At 38.8% G+C, this 20,675-nt stretch overlaps 1 long non-coding RNA gene across 1 annotated transcript; it reads right to left on the reverse strand.

Moving 5' to 3' along the window:
- Positions 1-1,683: 1,683 nt before the first annotated feature.
- Positions 1,684-17,703, reverse strand: LOC311435775. The gene is made up of 5 exons (XR_014692399.1): positions 17,031-17,703; positions 8,023-8,250; positions 3,737-3,854; positions 2,610-2,724; positions 1,684-1,999 (listed from the first exon to the last, which is right to left on the reverse strand). It is a non-coding gene; the product is annotated as an uncharacterized lncRNA (long non-coding RNA).
- Between the last annotated feature and the right edge of the window lie 2,972 nt (positions 17,704-20,675).

Consider the following 20,675-nt stretch of genomic DNA (forward strand, 5'->3'; position numbering starts at 1 on the left):
CTTTGGCTATTTTGTCCTGCTGCACCCCCAGCCTGCCTGTTGGCAGGACAGAGTGAGAAGCTGAAATGTCCCTGGCTTGGTGTAAGCGCTACTCTGCAACAATTAAAACATCACCATGTTATCAGCACTCTTCTCATCCTAATCCAAATCATAGCACCCTACTAGGAGGAAAATTAACTGTCCTAACTGAACCCAGGACAGAAAGTAATAAATTTCATAAGGTTAGGAATCCTTATGCTTTACTAGCCTACCCAAATGTCACTTGAAATTAAAATAATAATAAAACCTCACAAGTGCAATGTAAAATGGAGAAACAAGCTACAGAACTCAGTTATCCTCACAAGTGTAGATTTGAGCCTAGAAACAGAAACACTGGAACAACTCTGATCTAAAAAGGATAAAGTGCCTAAAGCTAATCTGCAGCTTTCAATTATATAAAAAAGAAAAAAAAGAAAAAAGCAGCATTACATCCGATCTTTTAAATACTAAAGACAAGTCCTAGGTAGACAGCAGGGTTTTGAATATACAAATGGTTACAAATACAGCCTGTGTGATGGAAAAGGTGGGAAAGCCGCATGTAATAGCCATTCTTTATCGGTGTTCTCTGAGACATTACAAAGTTAGCCTAATACTGTCCTCCTTTCCTGTTTCTGTTAATATGTGTATTTTTTTTCTGATTATGTGTGTTTGGATGGGGGAGATAACTGATTATCACAACTTGAGCTGTACAGTCAGCCCAAACCTGTGAGTGTTCTTGTAATAATACTCTACTTGTTCAAAGTACTTTCAAACACCCAAAATGTGTGCTTTTGAGCCCATGCCAACACTCTGGATGTGGTTGAGAAACTCCCACCAACTTCAAACTTACTTGAGTCACAGCATGTAGTCCACAGCACGTGTAGCTGCTTCTTGTGGTGTCTATGCAGCTAGGGAAGTTTTTCTCTTTGTTTTTATTATTATTAGTAATTATTTCTCTAAAAAGCCCATATACACTTATCTCAAGCACTATGCTAAAGTACAGACTAAAGCCTGGAATAGCTAAATGTGTTCAGGAAATCTACCCAATGCTGTGACTGAATCCTTATGCCTGAAATTAGTTGTGTTTTGTTTCTCTGAAGTTGTCTCTTCAAGTTGTACCTTTTAACCAAGCCATAAACAAGTTAAATGCCTAATCTGGAAGGCATTAAGCAAGAACTCTAAAACAATCACTTTTAACTGTATCTGTCTGTGTAAAGTTTTCTAGTCAAGCTCAGTAGAAAGTAAAAGCTGTGTTGATGAAAAATGAAATCACTTTCTGTCTCAGAATGTTTGTGGGAGAAAGATTTTTTTTAAAAAAAAAAAAAAAAAAAAAGAAATGTATTTAAGAATGGCTTACCTTGAAAAAAAAAAAATCATCCCTATGCATTGTATTTTAGAGCTGATTACTGCCTGGCATAGATAGAGATTAAATTCTTCTAGTGAGGAATTTCATTCAGTATATACTGCTGCTGAGAATATATCTTTTCTATGTTGATGTCCCTCTGTGTCCAGAGGGAGCATATGGATATCCTTCAGGATTTTTCTGAGGCAACAACCTGATCATTTAGATTCTTTGTTGAGATATCTATAGAGTTATGTGTTTGTTTTTTTTTCCTAAAAAATAAAAATAATTTAAAAACAAACACACCAACAACAAAACCATCGTGTGATTTATAGAAGGTTTATGTATGCCTGAGACTTGCCCATTTACACAATACACTTAATAACTTTTTATACCTGCTTAAAAAAAAAGAAAGAAAAAAGTATAGGATGGATGCTTCCTTGTTTTTTTCTCTTTTCTTAAAAATGTGTCATGATCCACTATCTCAACTCCTTCTTTGGTGGAGCACTGTTCCACCAAGAGTAGTTAATGAAATACACACTAGAGGTGAAGGAGGAGATAACAGCAAACCCAGTATAGTATATCTTCTAGGTTTCTTCATAAAAAAGATATTAGCTCTCTCCATCACTCTTTGTAGTCCTGAGAATAAGGAAGACAAAAATATCATTATTTGCTGTTAGCTCTGCCTGCTTCAAATTACTGCAAAAGCCTCAAAGACCAAATACCAAGTCCTGTTTAATGTTTTAATCACCATAAACTATAATGCAATTCATATCTGCAAACATTTATTGCTCTTTTATAGCAAGGATATCTTTAACTACTTTGAAGGCTGTTACTATGAAAAATAATTTCTACAAAGGGAAAATGATAGCTGCTTTTAAATTAGATGTTAATCTGGGAGCAACAGTTAAGCTAAACAGTATAATAAAGGTAACTTTTCTGGGCATTTAAAATAAAAGCCTGGAATGTGCAATTAAAGCAAAGAGTTAAGTATTCAGGGGTTTATTTCTGTTTTTGTCCTTTGCTTGCGGAGTTGTGAATTTTGAAAGATAACCATTGTGAGATCTGGTTACTTGAGAAGTCCAGACGGATAATTCATCATGAAGACTTCTTGGGTAAAGAAGCGCATAACATGGAGAGGGAGTAATAAATGTTATGCTGAACACAGCATTGCCTATAAAAGGAGGAAAATGTATTAACAGGATGAAAATTTCAAAAAGGAATGTGTGGTTTTACTTCAGAATCCCACCTTTTTAGTACATGTAATAACAGCTCCTTCATAGGTGAACGGGACAGGCTCGTAGTAGGGTCACTTCTCATTACGCATTGTCTCATCCGCTGTATAACACTGACCACAGAATTCCCTGGGAAAACAAACAAATGAAAAACAAAAAAAATATGTCTTTGACCAAGAATATCTATAATCTAATTTAGAAAATCATTTGAGTGACAATAACCGGTACTAGAGAAGCTATATCTACTCTGGGGTGGACTGTAATGATGGTTATCTATCTACTCTGATCAAGAGTACAAATAACTTGTACATTGAATAGGCCTGGTTTCCAACTCCAAATCACATATAATCAGGCAACATTTCTGATCTCTCTCCAATAACATAACATAGAATATAACCTCAACCTAAAACGTATTTAGATGTATGAAGAACTCCCTCTGCTTCCCTTGTGATCTCTTCAAGACGTAAGAATTCACTGAGACAAGAACGGATTAGTCTACACATACATATGGTCCTTTTTTGTCTTAATGCAGTGCCAGATGGAAATATATGGTGGATTATGAAGTGTTTGTGAAGCTGTCAGGTGCTGGGTTGTAGGTCAGGTTTTGGTTCACATTCCCTGTATCTGAGCAGTTACTATAAATAATTTGTCCCCTATGCTTTTAGTCCTTTACTAGTTTAATGTTTTTACACTGTTTCACAGTTTGTTATACACAAAGTGCAATACTTTCATACAAAGACATTTTTGCATAAAATGGAGAAAAGGCTAACACCACTGCCAAAACAAACAAAATGTTCTGATGGAAGAAAGGCAGTGAAGTTGCTGGTGGTCAACATCAAGCTCATTGATGTAAGCAAAAAATTTCTTCCAGCTCTAAATTTTAGGCGTGATTAACAGAATTCTATTGTTTCAGTCATATAAAATGTTTCCTGACTCATTATATTTTTTTGCACCAACACTCTAACAACTCTAACTGATAACTTGCAACAGGACATAAAATGACCTATTTTGACAAGTGATTTGCACATAGTTTAAAGGATTACATTTGTCTATGTGTAAGATAATGTTCTTTTTTTTTTTTTTTTTGAGTTCATGTTACAAGAAGGGACCCATGGAAGACAGCCATATTCCTTATGCTAACCTTGACTTTAAGTTGTGCACAAGAGACCATCCCTCAGCATTGTGTCATGGCATGCAAGATCCATTTTCCCATTGCATCTAGTGAAATGGAGAGGCAGAGTTCTGCTGGCTTTTCTTTGCTTAGAGAGGAAGAGTACCGAGTTAGATTGTGGAACTGCTGTGCAAAACAAAATATTTTCAAGCTCAAAGCAGCATAGCAGATAACTTTACTGTGAGCCACACTGCTAAAAGCTGCACTAAGCTCTTCACAGCGGGAGGTGGCTGCTCACAAGTCCTCTGAGACTGACCTGGTTCCTTAGGAAGAAGCAAAGATAATATTTATCACAGATAAGCAGATGTTCTTATACAACTTTTTTTGAGGTGGCCACAATCTTGCTATGTAATATATATATTTTTAAATTTTATCTATTTTCCACCCTCTGCTTTTTCTTCTTAGCCATTTAAAATAAATAAATAAATAAATAAAATAAAAAGCCTATTCAATCTGATAAACATTAAGTAATAGAATGAGGCAAAGAAAGGATGAAAAAGAAGTAAATCCTGTGATCTTGTAAACAGAGTTCAAATATTTAACTTCAGAATTCTCATAAGGCTTGCATTTTAAAATGACAAGGAAAGAGAAACATGAAGAAAAAGGAGAAAAGGAAAATAGATATTCTCAATATAGCATACATTCACAGAGCTACAAAAAAAAAAAAAAACAAACAGGAGGGGAAGAAGCTATTTGAATTGGAAGGATGATGTCTTTAAAATTTTCTGAAAGGTATCTCCTTTCTTCACATTTTTTTTTTTTAAATCCTTATGTGGAGGTGGATGCAAAACTTCCTTTCAAAACTTGTCTTTGGATTTAACAGCCTGAGGGCTCCTTACATGGTGTTGGTTTTACTTTTATTTTTGCTTTTATCTAGGTGACACAAATACAACTTCATAATAACCTGAAATATTCAGGAATCATTCACAAATATTTTCTGAACAGTCAGTTTTTCCTCATCCATTTCTCAATTTGCCTTCTGAAATTAAAATAGTTAATATTTCCCTGTCTTCTTGCAACATTTTGTTACAGTTGAACAACAGTTTCTGAACAACAGTTCAGAAAGGAACTTTTTGATTTCCATAGGACATTTTGAAACAAAACTTGACTGGATATAAATTCTAAAAAAATACGCAGTTTAAAAAAGAAAAAGGTTCTAATGTTTTCTTTTTGTGTGCAGAATAGAAATTGAAATGTTTATCTTAGAGCAATGTAGAACAATTTTTGTTCTTCCATATATCATTTAGATTTTGAGAAACATTTTGAAAAACTTCACCAACAGCCTCCTGTATGGAAAAGATAGCTTGAACTCTCTATATCTAAGTTAATGCATACGTCACATTCATAGACTTCTGTACAAATCCACAGTTCTCAACAGAACTGGGGCTCCTAAAGACCAAAGGTGTATATATATGGTTTTGCTTGTCATGATTTCATTATTTCTACAGCCATCTTAATTACCAATTTCTAGAGAATGGTATGTCCATTCAGAAGATCGTAATAGTGACTAATAGGTATCTTTGTCTCAATGTCACTGTTTTTATATTGAGAATTGTCCACCTTCTTCAGTCTCAGGTCCCAATATTTCATAAAAATTCCCTATTTTGAATTCTGATTTTTGCTGTCATTCATGTACATATTCTATCCTTCCAGTTATGTGGATCTATCTGCAGGATCATGGCCTTGATTTACCTATCTGAACAACAGAATTAAAAAGAATCTTATCTGGGTGAAATCATGATGCTGCCAATGTTGGGTAATTTGCAAATGTCACAACTTCAGAGCATTTCATGCCTTCTGAGCATTTTTGGAAAGGTGTGGGGAGCAGCTGATTGATGATTGAGAGACCTCCCCATAGACAAACTAAACAAAAGGTAACAATTTATCCCAATGTTTTGGTTCACTGCTGATGAATTTTCTTAGCATCTGCTTAAGTGTTTGATTAAAGTATTCTACATGCCCATCTGTTTCTAGCTGATACAAAACTGTGTGTGAAGGGGGAATTTTAAAAGCTTGCACACCTCATTTAACAGAGAAGACATAAAATTAGTGCCCTGATCTGTTGAATTTTCTAAGGGTAAACCTACTCTGATAACAGCATTAATCAATTCATTAGCTTCATGTTTTGTCAGCTAAGATTTTATGGCACTACTGTGGGATCTGTAACGTGCCAGCACCCCTTCCACTCTTTTTTACATTCTTCAGACACAAAAAAAATTGACAGAATGAGAGTTGAGATTCAAATTAAATTTTCTTAGTCCAGCATTATAACATGCCAGTGGGTATAAAATAGTGAGTACATCTTCAGGTGTTAAAGGCTCTTCTTTTTTTCTTAATCACATTTGAGGGCCACATCATTGCAGTCATATTGCAGTATTCAGACCTGACCTGACTTCCATGCTTGACCTGTTTCACGCTCATATTTATGACACATAAAACTACACCATGAGTTGGGTTTGTCTTCTGATTGCCTTACATTTCAGGCAATACAGAAAAATTATTTTATGGTCTGTATGCATCATATTGACTGCTGGCCATCTCTGCCAAAAACAAGAAATCTTAGTAGCAAAGGTTTTTTTATAGCTGCTTCTAATGCACATAGCAGAATTAGAATTGTACTTCTGTACAAATTCAAAGGTACTGGACAACTGCAGCCAAAACATAGCATGAAACTTCAACTGAATGTAAAGACTGAAATACATATCAAGTACCAAGCAATAGATGGCAAAGTCTGATCTGGTTTAGAAAATCTCCATGGGTAGCAATTCTGCCACATCTCTGGCCCCCCGTTCAAATGTTTTAACCACACTATGGAAATAGTTTTAATTATAATAATATCTCATAGGAATTTATTTTATTGCAGCTTGTGTCTGTTGACTCTAGTCCTTTGAATGTGCACCTCTGCCTCCACCCTGTCTATACCCTCATATTAAGGAGTTAAAACAGTAGATGATGCCCAGTATTTTGTCTTTTTTTCCCACAATCTTCTTCATCTGCTGCTTTAACACAAGAATGTGTTCCCTGCTTCTGGTCATCACACAAAAATACTGGCTTTCTTGACTGTCCCTACTTGACATGGTCTTGACCTGGGCCAGCTATCATGTTTCTAGAGAGTGCCTGGACATAGCTATGTATCAACAGCCAAGGACTGTTCTCCATAGACATGCTGAAGCTGCCCTGTTCTCTGGGGGAAGAGTTCAGCCACCATTAAGCCTTGCTGTGCATTTTACCAGAGGGACAGAGAATGGGTTTAGTCCTATTTTATTTACTGCTGTAAATTCACTCCTGGAATTCTGTTCCTTTACCTTGCACTCATTCTGCAGCCTTAGGTGAATTAATAAATATTCCTCTGTTCCAGTTTCCTATCTATAAAGTCAATGTCGTGGTACTACCACATCTGTAAAATCTCAGTTATGAAATACTTGGAGAAGTGGTTTTTGCTTCACAAGAATGGATTTTCAGGAGGTATAAAAGGTGACAGCTATCACTGAGATTATCACAACCCCAGGCCAATGTGTATTTCATGCCATGCAGAAGAAGATATGATTCTGTGCTGCTCTCTCTATCAGCAGGAGAGCTTTGTTCATCTCTTCTATTCGCATAGGCTCTACACAGGGGGTCCCCATCTCAGGGGGAGCCTTTAGGTAAGGTTTTTCATGTGAAGAAGAAGAATCGGTAAAAATGTTATTGACAGGAGGTTCCTGTTAAAGAAATCTTGCTCCCAGTCAGCGTTTGCCAACAGAAGGAAACTGAGTAGGACTTTCTTATTCCTTTCTTCAAAAATATATTAAAAAAGGATCCCTTGCATCAGCAGTTCCTGTCCTCTTTGGTAGAGGCCTAGGGCAGCTCCACATCCTCAGAATAAACTTTTCTGCCTGTTCAGATCAGTTATGAAGAGTGTAGAAGAAATCAAGGGCTTGTTTTTTATCTCAGGGAACTGGGCAGACACTGAGCTGAGCGACTCTTCCTGGCACAGCCTGAATCAGAGATGAGTTTAAAGTACTAAATTCTGATGGATTGAAACATGTGAGTATCAGAAGTTGAGAAATAAGTCTTTTTTTCCAGAAGTCTTCCTTGAGTACAAGGAAGGAAGACTTGTACAAGCATCAGGCCCACTGGTTTAGGACCATGGTTTGTGTACTTAAACTTTAAGGTATTGTAAACTCATTTTACAGTATCAGTACATATTTTGAAATGAGTGGAAAGGACAATAATGATGACTGAGAAGCAGATAATATTTTTTTTTCTCTCCTTACTGTGTCTCCAGTTGCTGAGCTCCTGTTATTCACAATTTGAGGTCTCTCTTTCTCTGTTTCTGCCTGGTACACACACACTGATATTTCCTGCAGTAATACATCATGTTGTATATCTCCTATTCATGGTGTGGTTTGCATGGTTTCTTTTGTGCAGCCATCTGAAAGCAGCTTTAGTTTCCCTTTATTCACAAGTGTTAGTTAAAGCTCCCTTCTCTGTCAAAGAATAGTCTAAGATTAAGGAAAAAGATTTATTTATTTGTTTCTAGTTCCAGACTATCAAAAGTTACATTTCTAATGAAAATGTTTTAGATTCACCACCACCACCATTTTTTATTTTATTTTTTTTAACTTTTAAATGAATAAGAACAAGCAAAAATTTCCTATACTGAGATGATGTAGCCATTAAAAACATTAAAACCACAGTGGCTTTCTTTTCTAAAGCTCAGAGAATTTTCTAATGTATAAGAAAGCATTTGTTTGGTTCATGGTTTTATCATGCTGAATTAACTTAAGCACTGAAAGCCTTGAGCAGCTTTTGGTATTTCAAGACTGCTACACTTTTCAGATCATTGTAATCCTTCCATGTACATATCTTTTATCAGTTTTCTTTCACAATTTGTCTCAAAAACCTTTCTTTTCTGCTACCATGAAATCCTGAAGGCAGAGATTTGCAGATATTTTCTTATTCTATGAGCTTTTTTTTTTTTTCTTTTTTCAGTATTCTGTTGTACATCTGAGTTCTCAAAGCAGCATGTTCACTTTTTCCAAAGACAAGAAAATTTTCTTGACATTACAGGTAAAAGAAAACTGAGAAAAGCACTAATAATTGCTTCTTTATGCTCTTGTGCTTATGGGTTCTTCAGAATACATGTTCAGAATTTCAGAATTTGCAGGTATTCCCTATGCTTTGAAGTTTCATGGGTTTTAGGGCAATGAATTTTCTCTGTAAAAATCTGGCATTCTATGTTAAGGAGCATTGTGTAATGACAAAGGGAAAACACAGGACTGGGAAACTTAAGATGTGGAAATTCCACAGAGGAGCATATCCCAGGTATGGCATGCATTTTAAAACCTGATCCTGTACTTGTTTTTGGAATAGATATTTGTAGGTATATTGTTTAAAGTCAATGTGGCTGTAAGTAGTCAATGTTATGCAGGAAAAATGAACATTTTTTCAAGAGCATAAACATTTTCTAGGTCAATGATGATCAGATAGGACTGTAAGATATTCCAGATAGATCTAATAAATGTATACAATACTCATTTCCAGATGACCAGGGCTAGTATGATCAACTAGTGTGTTTTTCTATAAGAAAAGGTTTGAAAGTTCAGTCTTTTTGTTTAAGAGAAACAGGTGACTGAAGAAAGACAGTCTTCAAATACTTAATGAGCATTTTTTATAAAGAGCAATTGCACTACATATTCACTAGGGTGAAACAAGTACCAGTGAGCTGCAACTTTATTTGCTGTAGTTATTAGCTGAGTTAAACACTGGGGAAGCCTGTGCAAAAGTGCTTTAGCATTCTTAATTGGAGTTTTAAAGAACCTTTAGGAAAACATCTCAATGATTTAGGCCTAGTTGATGTTGTTTGGCGGAGGGAGATGACCTCTAATTGCGCCCTCATCTGTTAATCCATTGTTCCTTTCTAGAGATTGTATGCTTTTCTACACTTCTATTAGCTGTATTATTTTAGGGTTGAACTAAAATATAGTTTTTAGTTGCACTTAAATCAAGTATGTCATGAGAGCAAATGAATCACAGAATCACAGAATTTTCTAGGTTGGAAGAGACCTCAAGGTCATCGAGTCCAACCTCCAACCTAACGCTAACAGCCCTCCACTAAACCATATCCCTAAGCTCTACATCTAAACGTCTTTTGAAGACTTCCAAGGATGGTGACTCCACCACTTCCCTGGGCAGCCTGTTCCAGTGCCTCACAACCCTTTCAGTGAAGAAGTTCTTCCTAACATCTAGCCTAAAACTCCCCTGGCTCAACTTAAACCCATTCCCCCTCGTCCTGTCACCAGGCACGTGGGAGAACAGGCCAACCCCCACCTCGCTACAGCCTCCCTTGAGGTACCTAAAAAGAGCGATAAGGTCGCCCCTGAGCCTCCTCTTCTCCAGGCTGAACAAGCCCAGCTCCCTCAGCCGCTCCTCGTAGGACTTGTTCTCCAGGCCCCTCACCAGCTTCGTCGCCCTTCTCTGCACCCGCTCAAGCACCTCGATGTCCTTCTTGTAGCGAGGGGCCCAAAACTGAACACAGTACTCGAGGTGCGGCCTCACCAGAGCCGAGTACAGGGGGACGATCACCTCCCTAGCCCTGCTGGTCACGCTGTTCCTAATACAAGCCAGGATGCCGTTGGCCTTCTTGGCCACCTGAGCACACTGCTGGCTCATATTCAGCCGACTGTCCACCATCACTCCCAGGTCCTTCTCTGCCTGGCAGCTTTCCAACCATTCCTCTCCCAGCCTGTAGCTCTGCTTGGGGTTATTGCGCCCCAGGTGCAGGACCCGGCACTTGGCCTTGTTAAACTTCATGCAGTTGACCTCAGCCCATCGGTGCAGCCTATCCAGATCCTCCTGCAGAGCTTTCCTACCCTCAAGCAGATCGACACACGCACCTAACTTGGTGTCATCTGCGAACTTACTGAGGGTGCACTCGATGCCCTCGTCCAGATCATCGATGAAGATATTAAAGAGGACCGGCCCCAGCACCGAGCCCTGGGGGACGCCACTAGTGACTGGCCTCCAACTGGACTTGGCTCCATTCACCACGACTCTTTGGGCCCGGCTATCCAGCCAGTTTCTAACCCAACGAAGCGTGCGCCAGTCCAAGCCAAGAGCAGCCAGTTTCTTGAGGAGAATGCTGTGGGAGACGGTGTCAAAAGCCTTGCTGAAGTCAAGGTAGACCACATCCACAGCCTTTCCCTCATCCACCCAGCGCGTCACTCTGTCATAGAAGGAGATCAGGTTCGTCAGGCATGACCTGCCTTTCATAAAGCCATGCTGACTGGGCCTGATCGCCTGCTTCCCCTTCAAGTGCTGAATGATGACTCTCAGGAGGATCTGCTCCATGAGCTTTCCTGGCACTGAGGTCAAACTGACAGGCCTGTAGTTTCCTGGGTCTGCCCTCCGGCCCTTCTTGTAGATGGGCGTCACGTTTGCTAGCCGCCAGTCGATTGGGACCTCCCCCGATAGCCAGGACTGTTGATAAATGATGGACAGTGGCTTGGCCAGCTCCTCTGCCAGTTCCCTCAGTACCCTTGGGTGGATCCCATCTGGCCCCATCGACTTGTGCACATCTAAGTGCCGTAGTAGGTCACCAACCAGTTCTTCATGGATAATGAGGGCCACATCCTGCTCCCCATCCCCTTCCACCAGCTCAGGGTACTGGGTATCCAGAGAACATCCGGTATTGCCGCTAAAGACTGAGGCAAAGAAGGCATTGAGCACCTCCGCCTTTTCCTCATCTCTTGTAACTAAGTTTCCCCCCGCATCCAGTAAAGGATGGAGATTCTCCTTAGTCCTCCTTTTTGTGTTGATGTATTTATAGAAACGTTTTTTGTTATCTTTAACGGCAGTAGCCAGATTGAGCTCCAGATGAGCTTTGGCCTTCCTAATTTTGTCCCTGCACAGCCTCGCTACTTCTTTAAAGTCCTCCTTAGTGGCCTGCCCACTTTTCCAAAGCTTATAAACCCTCTTTTTCCTCCTAAGATCAAGCCACAATTCTCTGTTGAGCCAGGCCGGTCTTCTTCCCCGCCAGCTCGTCTTTGGGCACGTGGGAACAGACCGTTCCTGCGCCATTAAGACTTCCCTCTTGAAGAGCGCCCAGCCTTCCTGGACCCCTCTGCCCTTCAGAACCGCCTCCCAAGGGACTCCACCAACCAGTGTCCTGAGCAGCTCAAAGTCAGCCCTCCGAAAGTCCAATACAGCGGTTTTACTGGTCCCCTTCCTGGCCTCGCCAAGAATAGTGAACTCCACCATTGCGTGGTCACTCTGCCCTAGACAGCTCCCGACGATCACGTCCTCCACCAGTCCTTCTCTGTTTGTGAAGAGAAGGTCTAGCGGGGCACCTCCCCTGGTAGGCTCACTAACCAGCTGCGTCAGGAAGCTATCTTCCACGCTCTCCAGAAACCTCCTAGACTGCTTTCTCAGGGCTGTGTTGTGCTTCCAGGATATGTCAGGGAAGTTGAAGTCCCCCACGAGTACAAGAGCTGATGATTTTGCAACCTCTGTCAGCTGCCTGTAGAATTCCTCATCCGTCTCCTCATCCTGGTTCGGCGGTCTATAGCAGACCCCGACCAGGACACTAGCCTTGTTGTCCCTGCCGATCCTAACCCAAAGGGACATTCAACAAATGAACATTCAACAAATGAACATTCAACAGTAGAGAGGAAGGCAAGAAATTTTAATACAATGTCAGGCCTATGCTGGAACCTACTTACAGTCCACTTCGTATTACAAAAGTAAGTCCTTGAAGTCTTCACAGATCTTTCATTGTATTAACGAACAAAACATGAAATCATTTAAAGAAGATCTAGTAAACACATTTAAAATTATAATACTATTGTCACACTTTTTCCTCTCTTGGCCTGATGTAATATTGTTCATTCTCAGTTATCTTACCTCAAAAATATATGGCAGAAAGGCAAGGAATACATTGAAAGTATGTAAAGACTGCTCAGTATTGAGGTGATTAGGACAAGACTTTATTGAGCTTACTCTTTCTTCTAACAAAACACAAAGGTATGTGAAAAGAATATGAAAAAAAAAAAAAATCAACATGAAACCTATAAAATGAATGGGCATTCTTGCAAATGAGAAACTGCTGAACTCCTTGTTCCAGCACTTAATGGAAGATCAAGCCTTAGAATTCAGGATAAGGAAGGAAGGAAGGAGGGAAGGAAGGAAGGAAGGAAGGAAGGAAGGAAGGAAGGAAGGAAGGAAGGAAGGAAGGAAGGAAGGAAGGAAGGAAGGAAGGAAGGAGGCCATTATGATAACAGCCTTTCCTAGGTATCACAATTAGCCAACTTTGTTCATCCCTAGATATATTTGACTTACTTCATTGCATACTCTACCATCTATAGTTGCTTCCATTGTAGCAAAAAAGATGTTTGGAGCCAGCAGCTTTTTTAAAAAAATCCTTATTCTGCCAATCAGTGATAAAGTATATGGTCTTCAGATTATGTGACCAGTAACTGGCAGCATTTTTCAGCAAACAGGATCTTATAGAACACTAAAAAATAAAAACTGCAAAGCCAGCTGCTAAAAGTGTTCTCTTGAAAACACAAAAATGGAAGAAAAGCATTGGTCATTCCCCAGTATGAGCCGTTCTGCTTGTAAAACTACATTTTCAGCTTAAAGGCATTCTTTTGTAATTTTACTGGTCTAGGTGATTGAAAATGAAATATTCAGCAGACTTCCACCAAAACCCCTTAATGCATTTTTCAGAAATATTGCAACTCCACTTTCTGATGGATGAAAACAGCATCTGAATGTGCACTAAAAGCCTTCAGTTTGTAAATTCAGAGCTGGTGAAGTTTTGGTCTCTTGCAATGTAGTTGAGAATTATATCACCACCATCTTCTTAATGAACTGCAAATACTGAATGCCAGGAAGATGACACTGCCTTTTATTAAGTTTGCCCAGCATTTTACATTACAAGACTGTCTTTTTATTACTTTTAACCTCACACAGAGATTATTTGGACTCAAGTGGCTTTTGTTCTTATTTTTCCCATATCATGTGTCTACCTTTTGTTTTGTGGCTTTGTTTTTTGTAGCATGAGTCAAAACAGAGTTTTGACCACACAGTTTCTTCAGTTCTTTTTAACAAAAGCTCTGAGGGGAAAATGTTTTACTTTTTCACAATGTTAAATATAATTTCTCCTCTGAAACATAGGCACTCCTGAAAGGTAAGTAGAAAACATTTCATTGAAAGTTTTAACTCTTTGTATTCTACAAACAACACCTGGAGTAATGCATTCAGTTTTGGGGTCCCCAGCACAAGGAAGGATGTGGACCTGTTGGAGTGGGTCCAGAGGAAAGATCAGGGGGATGAAGCATCTCTCCTATGGCTAAGGCTACAGGCTAAGAGAGTTTGGGTTGTTTACCCTGGAGAACAGAAGGCTCCAGTGAGACCTTCCATGGCCAGGCCTTCCAGTACCTAAAGGGGACTGCAGGAAAGCTGGAGAGCAACTTTTTACACGGGCATGTAGTGATAGGACAAGGGGTAATGGCTTTAAACTGAAGGGGTGTAGATTTAGATTAGTTATTAGGAAGAAATTCTTCACTATGAGCATGGTAAGGTACTGGCATAGGTTGCCCAGAGAACCTATGGATGCCTCATCCCTGGAAGTGCTCAAGGCCAGGTCAGATGGGGCTTTGGGCAACCTGATCTAGTGGGAGGTGTTCCTGCCCATAGCAAGGGGGTTGGAACTAGATGATCTTTAAGGTCCCTTCCAACCAAAACCATTCTAAATCATTCTATGATTCAATGAATACATAATGGCTAAAGACATTTCTGGGAGAAGAAACAAACAAAAAAAACAAAACAAAACAAAAAAAAAGACACACACATACACAAACACACAAAAAAAAATAATCAAGAAAAAGAAAAGCAAACCCGGTTTCCATTGTTTAACACTAGTTAATAAAAACAGAAAATAAAGTGTTTTTTTTTTTCTTTTTCTGTTTTATTTTTTTTCTTTCACACAAGTGTATTTTCTCATCCGTGGGAACTATTTGCATTTCTTTTCAGCCATACTTTCACCTTCTATTTAGCATTTCCTATTTATTCTGGTTTCTAATATCCTCGATACTGAACTGTGTTAGTAATCTTTTTTTGTCCACCTCTTTGGATGTTTCTATGATCTTTGGCAGTTTGTTCTCAGTGCTTTGCCAGTTGTCTTGGAATAGGAACATCACTATTATCAGAATTACTGTCTCTGTAGTTTTTCTTTTATTTTTTATGCTCTTTCTTTTCTTGTATCCCCAGAAACAAATTATCTGGCATTTTCCTCCAACTCTTGGCACTGAATTGCCTTCCAAGTAACATATACATGTATTACAGGGATAACCGCCACCTCGATGCATGTTATTTGCCAAGAGGTATCTAACTCACTCCATACACAAATAAGGATATACAACACTTTGTAGGTATTTCTTAGATCAGTTTAATGTATCCAAAAGCCTGAATTGTGTGCTTGGAGTGGATACATCAAGATGATAAGCAAAAAAATGCACTCCCAATACAGCCTGGAAATGCAAATCCTACAATAGTTATTTCTTTCAGCACTGAGCATCATGTCAGGCCACTTGCTACGGTTATTTGAGATTCAGGTTTAGAAACTCTGTGGAGCTCTGGATGAGAACAATTTATTCTCTCTTAATATTTCAGCTGTGAATTCAGTAGAACCTGAATTTCATTCATTCAGGTCTGAGGCGAGTACTTCAACAATTTAACCATGAAAGAAGCCCCTTAGCAACCTTTGTGGAGCAAATGAGTTTGCTGTTTGAGGGAGCACCATTAGCGTCTGCTGGCTTTATGACTTGCTTTTTATTTGCAGTGTGTTCTTTCTGTGATGTTTGTAGGAAGTTTAAGGAGACTACTCATAAAGTAAAGATAGATGTGTGAGGAAGGGATCAGCATTTTACTCATAGATGGTATCCTGGTGAATTGAGGACATCACTGAGAGCTGCCAATGTTATTGTGCAATTTGCTTCTTAGCTTAACCACCCTAGAGGTTTCTTTCTGGTTCTACAACAATCTAGTTGGTTCAAGGAAATCTCTACATCAAGACTATTTTTGCTTTCTCAGATGTCTAATTTCTTTTTGGGAATCCCCTCCCTCTTCATTATGTAAAGCAACGTAAGTTCACACTCAAAGGATAGTCATTGCAGGAATAACATTTAAAGTTATTAGCTTCAGATAGCGTTTTAGTCCGTATATCTATTTTAGCATTAAAGGGATGGGAGGAACTGAATTTTTAAGGTGTTTTATTCTTTTCACTTACTGTAAAGAGATACAGAAAAACAATTACTGCCTGGTCACTGAACTTTTAGATGGCTCCAATATGCTGAGGAACCTCAATCTTGGGCTCTGATATTTGGTCTGATCATTTCATGTAAACATTATCTCTAACTGATTTCAGTCAAGATAAGACTCATGAGAACAGAGAAAACACACTTCGGTGATGTCTGGTATATCTTTTAATCATGGACGATCTATAGATCCATGCCTGGCTTTCAAATAGTTTTTGTAGTGTCTGGACATTGGTTGGAGTTGGTAATGTTGTCTGCACAATACTCCATATGAAGCAGCTGCTTGGGTGAATTTCTTTCACTAAATCTTTCCACTGGGATATTTAAATGTGTGATAATTTACAGTTTAATCAGGTTTGCTTATATGTGAATATATGAGATTATTGCTATGCGATAGTGTCTGAATAACATTAAGATCACTTTAGATTAAGAGAATCTGTGTAATTAAATCATTCACACTAACAAAAAAATGTTAAACAAAACTGCCAGACCACCACAAAAAAAAAAAATAAAATCCCAAATAGCAAACAAAAAACTTGTTCAAGCTTTCCAAAACTCTGCATTCAGACAAAGGTGAATTTGAGATACTAGTCATAAATTAAATTACCTTTAAGTCACCTAAACACATCTACACAGTTACACAGTAAAAGAAAAAAAAAAAAAAAAAAAGAATTTGCCCCCAGATATTCTTCCTGAAGAAGAATGTATTTAAATTTCGTTGAGAAACGGCTTACAAATGTATGCAATACTTTTCATATCCTTTGCATAATCAGGGCTCTTAAAAATTTAATCAAACCACCACCTGCCTCAAAAATTCATCATGGAAGTATTTAAACTTTAAAACACAATTATCTGTCAGAAGACTTGAGCACTTACAAATCTGCAATAAGAAATTATTCAAAAAGTGTTGAATATGTTCCCGTTAACACACTTACTCAGCAAATGAACAAACGAGCAATACTTACCTAATCTTCCTATTTTTTAGGAAACAAAACAGTATCAGTAACGTGGTTTCTAAAAATATATATATTTTGTTTGATCTCAGGCCTATTTTGAGAGTCTGTGTCCCAGTGTATTTTAAGGTCTGCCATGGCAAACAAACTACATATCTTGAAAGGTTTGAATTGCTTTCTGTAGCTCTGATTCCCGACGCCATGTATCAATTCTATCTCTAGATTCAGTACTTTCAACTAATGCCATATTTTACCATGAGGTTTTGTTGTCAATAGAACCATAAGCAATGGTGAGTCCTGCTCAAAAGGTTCAAATACATCAACTGGCATTTTCTCAAGATGACAATTTCACTCCTGTGTTAACCATTCAAGGTAACCACTAAGACACAAAAGAATCATACAGAGCTGTAGTTCTGTTTGATAGGAGGATTCTCAAAGATAAAATAAGTAATGGTCTCAGCCAGTGAGGACATGCAGCTCTTTGCCTTCTCTGGATTTTAGCAGGTTACACCATTAACATTCCAACTGTTTCTCATGGCTTCTGTGAAACCCTGTTGAAATACAAGGTGAGTCCAGAGAAGCATGGTTTTCTCATAGTTTTCAGGATCTGACACAACAGAGATAACCTGTTTTGGGTTTACATGGCAAGGTTTTGTAGCACAGGGGCTGTAGGGGTGGCCTCTTTAAGAAGAATCCAGAAGCTGCCCCGTGTCAGATCAAAGCCAGCTCCAGCTGGCTACAAAGGGACCTGCACTGAGCCAATCAGAGACGCTTGTGCTGCTGGGAGTGTGGATTTAAGAAAGGGGAAAAAGATTTAAAAAAAAAAAAAAAAAAGCTTCACAACAGAAGCTGGGAACAGAAGCTGGGAGAGCGAAGAGTGAGAACTAGGCCTGCAGCCCCTGAGGTGACTGCAGCAGGAGGGCAGGAGGGGCTCCAGGCATGCAGCAGCAGTTCTCCTGTGGCCTGTGGAAAGGCCCCTGGTGGAGCAGGCTGTCCCCCTGCAGCCCATGGGTCCCACATGGGGCAGATCTCCACACTGCAGCCTGTGGAGGAGCCCCCAGTGGAGCAGGTGGATGTGGCCTGGAGGAGACTGAGGCCCATGGAGAGCCCCCGCAGGAGCAAGCCCTGGGCCAGAGCTGCAGCCCATGGAGAGGAGCCCACGCAGGAGTAGGGGTTCTGGGGAGAGCTGCTTCCTATGGGGGACCCGTTGCTCCTGACAAATGGACCCCATGGTACTGAGCCATGTTCTTGAAGAGCTGCTGCCTGTGGGCAGCCCCCACAGGCTCAGTTTGGGAAGGACGGCATCTTGTGAGAGGAACCCCACGTGGAGCAGGGGCATAGAGTGACCATGAAGGAGCAGAGGAAGTGAAGTGTCAGAGACTGACCGCAGCCCCCATTCCTAGTGCCCCTACACCTCTTGGGGGAAGACTTAAAATAGGGGAGATGAGAGGAAGGTTTTTTGATTGATTTTTTTTTTAAGTTTCTCGCTGCTCTAGCTTGTTAGGTAATAGGTAATAAAGTGCGTTCATCTCCCTATGCTGAATCTGTTTCACCTGTGATAATAATTGTTGAGTGATTTCCCTTTCATTGTCTCAACCTTGAGCCCTTTTCATCGTGTTTTCTCCTCCTTACCCTTTGAGGAGCTGGAGTTAGAGAGTGGTTGTGGTGGAGCTCAGCTGCCCAACTGAGTAAAACCACCACACTACCAAGAGCACATTTTCCTAGGGAACACATTTAAATGTGGAGCCTGGATTGTACCTATTATTTCTTTCTTTTTTTTTCTTTTTTTTTTTTTTTTTTAAAAAAAAAGGATGTCCCCTGTCATAAACAAACAATGGCATGGTGCAGGACCAATATTTGTCTAAAATTTTACCTAAAATAATAAGGTTTGAGAAGCTATTGTTTTTTGTCTGCATAACCTTTCTTTGCTTTTAATATGGCAAAGACATTATATGTAATACATATTTGCATTTTCCTCTTTTTTGGTAAACTTTAAATGAACATGATTTTGTTACATATAAACTAGACTTCATTGATCAAAACTGTCTGTCATATAAAAAGATGTAATAAATAAACATACTTACGGGGATGTAACAAAAAATTACATGCTATGACTATATAAGTGAATATGTATAAGCTATCAAGTAAATTATGTAACTAACATGATGAAGATGCTTCTTGGGAAACCAGAAAATTCCATTCAGTTTAAAACTGAAGGCATAAACATTTTAATGGGCAACAACAAATGTATATAATAAAAATGTAGATAAATGTAAGTAATTGTTTTATCTTATTTTCTGTTTCTATTGATAGGAATTGAGATGCAAATCTCCTGTTGCATGAATAAGTGGAGGAAATTAACTGTAGAGAATTACTAAATAACATGGAGGATATATGGAAATATCTGAATACTGAGCACAGGGATTTTGCCTTTGTCAACAGCAGGAAGCCACTTTAGTTTCTAGCATACTGCACAAGTGTTCTAATATCCACAGTGCACAAGCTGCTGTGTTAACCTAGTAGTATGATTGGATCACAACAAAAAAGGACATTAATGTGTTATGATCAATAGTGCATCTGAATGAGCTTAAGGATATATATAAAATACATATATATGTATAAATGTAAATATTTCAAAAACATACCCAAAATATAAGATGCTATTTTTATAAGCACAATACTTACTGTTTTTAATCTTAAAGACAATAAATATGCATTTTATCCAAGGTATAGTATTAGTTAAAGTATATCTTACTAACAGTCACCTCATTAATATGTCAGCCCATAAAGTTGCAGAATATCATATACATGTATTACTGCCTTGTTATCAAGTATCAGGATAGGAGGATGTAATGTTAACCCCTTCACTGGGGTTCTGGCTACAGCTTTGCCCTTTAACCCTCCTGAAGCGCTTCCAAGACAAGCCAGAATTTGGCATATAAAAAAGCAATATAAATCTTATTAATATTGACAATCATACTGATATTTTTATTATACTTTATACAAATGGCATCATTCACATTAGGTTCCTTGAATCTTGAACACACAGAAAAGTGAAATAGAAATTTGTATGCTTAGTCTACTCCTGTGTCCTTGATAGTCCTGCTGCGGTGGCATATAAAGGATTTGCTTTTAATTATCCAACTGCTTGCCAAAGACTGCGTAATTTTGCAAAGAGAGGGCCTTAATGGTTGCATTAGTTGACTAAGCTCCCCACTCCTTGGAGTGAATAGAGTTATATTTGGGCATAGATACAGCAGTATGTATTAATGGTGCAGCTCTCCTGCAACAAGATCCTTCAAGATAGTTGGATGATAGTTGGTAATGGCTCAAGGTTTCACATATTGTAGGCCCCAGCTGCTAACTCATCTCTCTCTTCTTTTTTCTTTTAACTCAAAATTATATTTTTAGGGAATACTGAGTAAAATCCAGGCTCTAGGCTTCTGATACAGTTTCTGTAACAGCATTGAACAGACTATTTTTTCTAGAAAAGTGAACTTACAAGTCTTTTTGATTGTAACATTCATTTCAGATTTAATGTTAGGAATACTGTCAGCATCATTTAATTTTCCCTTAAAAAAAATTATTAAGATTTAGAAGAATAGATCTTTGAATTGATCAGACCTTAGCAGAGCTCAAGAAAGACTCACCAAATTT

Source organism: Aythya ferina (assembly GCF_964211825.1).
Source record: "Aythya ferina genome assembly, chromosome: 4".
NCBI lineage: Eukaryota > Metazoa > Chordata > Aves > Anseriformes > Anatidae > Aythya > Aythya ferina.